Source organism: Populus nigra, chromosome 1 (genome assembly GCF_951802175.1).
Source record: "Populus nigra chromosome 1, ddPopNigr1.1, whole genome shotgun sequence".
Lineage (NCBI taxonomy): Eukaryota > Viridiplantae > Streptophyta > Magnoliopsida > Malpighiales > Salicaceae > Populus > Populus nigra.
This window is the reverse complement of record NC_084852.1, coordinates 20,802,743-20,808,824: the sequence shown is the minus strand read 5'-3', so window position 1 is coordinate 20,808,824 and position 6,082 is coordinate 20,802,743.

The following is a 6,082-nucleotide window of genomic DNA, read 5'->3' as shown; positions in this document are numbered from 1 at the left end:
CGAGAAAGGATAGGTAAAACCAAATTGAAGTTAAATTAAATGAAATCACTATGACTAATCTTCTAATCTCCCATCAATATCCAAGAATATATGCATTATAAACAAGAACACAATTAAGAAGGATAAAGAGTATAAATTTTCATGAATTTATTTACATGCAAACTTCAAAACTTAATTAATCGTCGGGATTTAAATGAAATCTATGCCATGCCAAAGTGATAGGTCCTCTCATTGATATACACTCCAACACTCACGTGTTTAGGGCTTATGTGTTTAAATCTCTCAAATTCAATCAATGAATATGTTCTACTATAAGCTTGCTCTTCAATCTCATCTCCATTAATAACATATTACAAACAATGCATGAATCAAAAGGTCTTATTTTCTGGTTGTAATGGGGCTAAGGTAAAGGTGAGGTAAAAGAGAGTAAAAGAAAAAGGTTCAAACCAAAGAAAGTAGAGCATTCTGAAAAATGATATTTCAAACAAGATATTCCATCGAAGCACATAAATTTTCCATCTTTAATCACCAATGCTTAACTTCTTTTGATTTCAAGCTTTTTCAATATAAAATCTTAAGAACATAAAGGAACACTTTTTTCTTTTTCTTTTTCTTTTTTCTGTTTTTTTTTTTTTTTACCTTTGGCAACTTTGCCCATCTTTTCATCAAACATCACTTCTTCTTTCTTTTCACATAATTTCCAACCATAATTCCATGAAATATCACTAGTATATGCTCTACTAATCCTTGGCCAAGGGAAAAGGAAAACATATATAAAGTTAAGGCTTATACATGGATAAAGCAAAGAAAAGATAAACAAGCTCAAAAGGGGTTTACTAAGGATAATATGCTTTAGGTTGGCTTTTTGGCTCAAATGGTTAAAATTCCTAATGCCTTTATCATCTTCATGTATGTATGTAATATGAATGTAATCTCAACAAGATATGAAGCAAGTTCTAAAGATACATATCATTGAAAGAAGGCACAATCAAAGAATATAATGTTGAAGGCTCAAAAGCTTGCATTGGTATAACACTATAAAGTCAACATGGCATATTCTCAAAGTCAATCCCTAAACCAATTAAACCTTAAAACTTGCATGCACACTCCTTCATTCGATTTATATCTTCATCTATCTCAACTAATTCTCATACATAATACTCATATTCTCAAAAACCAATGGGAGTTCAAAAGATCAAACATAATTTTTTTTTTATTTTGAAAAATAACAAAGAAAACCAAAATTAGAAAACCAACATTCTCCCAATACCCCCACACTTAAAACATAACATTGTCCTCAATGTTAAAATAAAAGAAAAGGAATATTGGAGAATGACAAAAATAAAGTAAAATGCGAAAAATAAAAAACAAGGGAAAAAGAAAGCAAATCTGTTTTTTTTTTTTTGCTGGGTTGCCTCCCAGTAAGCGCTTTTGTTTTATGTCATTGGCTCGACATGTTGCATGCTTATTCTTCATAGATTGGTTCAGCTAACTCCGCAGAAGCGGTGAGTTCTGTCGTCCAACCTTCATAGAAAGGTTTCAAGCGATGCCCATTGACCTTGAGTACTTTGTTGGTTTCTAAACTTGTAATTTCAACTGCACCATAAGAAAAAACATTAGAAACAACAAATGGTCCAATCCAACGAGAGCGTAACTTTCCAGGAAAAAGTTTCAAACGCGAATGATAAAGAAGGACTTTGTCTCCAACATTAAACTCTTTTCTTGTAATCATTCGGTCATGGAGACTCTTAGTCTTTTCTTTATAAATCCTTGCATTCTCGTAAGCATCATTTCGAATCTCTTCCAACTCTTGCAATTGCAACTTTCTTGCAATCCCAGCAGCATCATAATCCATGTTACATTTTTTAATGGCCCAAAAAGCTTTGTGTTCAAGCTCCACCGGTAGATGACATGCTTTTCCATAAATCATCCTATAAGGTGACATTCCTATAGGTGATTTGTAAGCAGTCCGATAAGCCCAAAGTGCATCACCAAGTCGTAGACTCCAATCTCGCCGGTTAGGTTGCACTGTCTTCTCCAAAATGGACTTGATTTCTCGATTTGAAATTTCAGCTTGGCCATTCGTTTGAGGATGGTATGCTGTGGAAGTTCGATGAGTCACATGATATTTGCGTAACAATGCTTCCATTGAACGATTGCAAAAATGAGTGCCACGATCACTAATGATAGCTTTAGGGATTCCAAACCTGTCAACTATGTGAGTACTGACAAAATCTAAAACAACCTTAGCATCGTTAGTTCGTGTGGCTTTCGCCTCAATCCATTTGGACACATAATCAACAGCAAGAAGGATATAAAGATTGCCAAAAGAAGAAGGAAATGGACCCATAAAATCAATACCCCAAACATCAAAAATTTCACTCACAAGAATATTTGTTAAAGGCATTTGATTCTTGTGAGTGATATTACCTGTTTTTTGGCATTTTTCACATGATTTGCAAAAATGATATGCATCCTTAAAAATAGAAGGCCAATAAAAACCACTTTCAAGTACCTTGTGGGCCGTTCTTTTTGCTCCAAAATGCCCACCACAAGAATGAGAATGACAAAAGGTAAGAATGGAATGAAATTCATCTTGTGGTACACATCTCCTAACTACTTGATCCACACAAAATTTCCACAGATAAGGAGTATCCCAAAAATAATATTTAGCATCAGCTCGTAACTTGTCTTTTTGGGATGTAGACAAACCTGGAGGGAATTCTTTGGTGACTAAATAGTTCACCAAATCAGCATACCATGGTCTTGTAGAGGAATGTAACACATACAACTGCTCATCGGGGAATGTCTCTCTTATTGTTTCGGTTTGTATATCCTCAGTCCTTAGTCGGCTCAAGTGATCAGCCACATGATTTTCGGCACCTTTTTTGTCTTTGATCTCAAGATCAAATTCTTGTAAAAGCAAGATCCACCTAATCAATCTTGGTTTGGACTCCTTTTTCTTCAAAAGATACCTTAAAGCTGCATGATCAGTAAAAACAATGACTTTTGTACCAAGTAGATATGACCTAAATTTTTCAAGAGCAAACACCACTGCAAAAAGTTCCTTCTCAGTTGTATGGTAATTGCATTGTGCACCGTCCAACATGCGGGAAGCATAGGCGATAACATGCAAATTCTTCCCAATTCTTTGCCCAAGGACAGCCCCTACCGCATAGTCACTTGCATCACACATTATCTCAAAAGGCTCATCCCAATTTGGTGGTTGGATGATAGGGGCAGATGTGACACGCCTCTTAAGCTCATCATGGGCATCTTTACATGCTTGATCAAACACAAAATCCACTTCTTTGGCTAATAGTTTGCACAAGGGTGCTGTAATCTTTGAGAAATCTTTAATAAAGCGTCGATAGAAACCTGCATGGCCAAGAAAAGAACGAATTTCCCTCACGCAGGAGGGGTAAGGCAATGATGAAATAACGTCTATTTTAGCTTTATCAACCTCTAATCCACGTGAAGAGACAACATGCCCAAGAACTATTCCTTGTTCTACCATAAAATAACACTTCTCATAGTTTAAGACAAGGTTAGTTTCAATGCACCTTTTCAAGATCAAAGATAAATTTTCTAGACATTTATCAAAAGAATCACCATACACCGTGAAATCATCCATGAAAACCTCAATTATTCTTTCAACATAGTCAGAAAAAATACTCATCATGCATCTTTGAAAAGTTGCAGGTGCATTACAGAGACCAAAGGGCATTCTCCTATATGCATATGTACCAAATGGACATGTAAATGTAGTCTTTTCTTGATCCTCAGGATTAATAACAATCTGATTGTATCCACTATATCCATCAAGAAAGCAATAAAAAGACTTACCTGCTAGGCGTTCAAGCATTTGATCCATGAATGGTAATGGAAAATGATCTTTGCGTGTAGCAAGATTTAGCTTTCTGTAATCAACACACATTCTCCATCCACTCGAGATGCGAGTAGGAATGAGCTCATTATTTTTGTTTTTCACCAACGTGATTCCGGTCTTTTTAGGCACCACATGGATTGGCGCAACCCATTTACTGTCCGTGATGGGATAAATGACTCCTGCATCTAACAGTTTTAAAATTTCAGCTTTCACTACCTCCATCATAGGCGGGTTCAACCTCCTTTGCATTTCCCTTGTTGGTTTCACATTGTCCTCCAATAGTATGTGATGCATACACATTGAGGGACTAATGCCCTTGATGTCAGCTAAAGTCCATCCAATGGCCGTCTTGTGATCACATAACAATTTCACAAGTTTTTCCTCTTGCGTATTTGTCAAACCTGATGCTATAATAACGGGAAGTGTATTGTTGTCGTCAATGAATACATACTTCAAATTATCGGGCAAAGGTTTCAATTCTAACTCGGGTGCCTGTAAAATAGATGGCAAAAGCTTTTTATGTGAGAGTACTAAATCAACAAAGACATTACCATGGGGAACAGTTTGCAATGATTGCAAAGCCAATGCTGATTCGTGCACGTTTTGGGGAACACATATGTGCCTCTCCATCTCTTCTATCTCGGTAAAATCATAGACATAGCTCAAAGCTACGCTTAATCCATCCTCACAATCAAAATAAAAAACTTGCTGCACACACTTATCAACTTGGTCATAGCATGTGATAGAATAAACATTGCTATAAGGATATTTCATTGCATCATGAAAATTAAATTCAATCTTTTCATCTCCTACTTCCATAGACAAAGTATCCTTACCACAATCTATCCTTGTATTGGCAGTTTTCAAGAATGGTCTCCCAAACAATATAGGAGTGCTGTTTGATGAATCACAAGAATCATGTTCCATATCAAGAATATAAAAGTCGCATGGAATGACCAAACTATCAATATTAACTAGGACATCTTCTATCACACCAAGTGGGTAAACAAAACTACGATCCGCAAGTTGTATTACAATGCTAGTTTTATTCAAAGGCTCAAGACTAAGAGAATCATAAACATGTTTGGGCATAACACTAATGGATGCACCTAAATCGCATAAAGCTCTTTCAAAACTAGCATTACCAATAACACATGGGATAGTAAACGCACCTGGGTCTTTTTGTTTCAAAGGCAGATTCTTTTGAACAACGGCAGATACAACTTCACCCATACTTACCGTTTCATGACCTTTCAGTTTGAAAGCTCTCTTAGTAGTACACAACTCCTTCAAGAATTTTGCATACTTGGGAATTTGCTTGATAGCATCAAGCAAAGGAATGTTGAGTTCTACTTTCTTGAAAACCTCTAAAATCTCTTTTTCTTTGTCCTCTTTCTTTGACCTAGAAGAACTCACAGGAAAGGGTGGAATTGTTTTAAAACTGGAAGTCATTGATTGAGGACTTACCTTTAGAGTGTTGGTCGTGGTTTCAATTTGTGAAGGAGAAGGATGTTTCTTTTTTGTACTCAATTCAGTTTCTATCTCTTCTTCTTCCTCCATCTCAATTTGTTTCGACCTTTTCTCTTCAAGTTCTTTCCCACTTCGCAGCATGATCGCACTAACATTCTCTTTTGGATTCAATGCTTGGGAGGGCAATTTTCCATTCATTTGTGCTTCCAATTTCCCCACACTTGAAGCTACTTGCCCCATTTGCTTCTCCAAGTTGTGAATACTTGACCTTGTTTCCTGTTGAAAAGACATGACATTTTGTTGCAAGGTCACAGTGTTAGAAGCCAAAGTTTTCATCATCTCACGAAGATCATCACTGGATGACGACCCCATAACATTGGAGTTTGTGAATGAAGGGGGTTGTCTTGCTTGATAATTCTGTTGGGGCTGAAATCCATGGGGATGGAATTGTCGGCCTTGATTGCCTTGTTGAGGCTGGTTCCCATACCGTAGGTTGGGATGATCTCTCCATCCAAGATTGTACGTGTGGGAAAAAGGATCATACTTACGCTGAGGTTGTCCATTGAAGGCTCCATCAACTGCATTAGCTTGTTCAATGTAATCTTCTTGCATTGTTGGGCACATATCTGAAGCATGTCCTTGTAAGGAGCATATGCTACAAACTTTCACCTGCTGTACATTGCCACAAGCCAAAGAACGCACAAGAGAAGTAAGATCATTAAC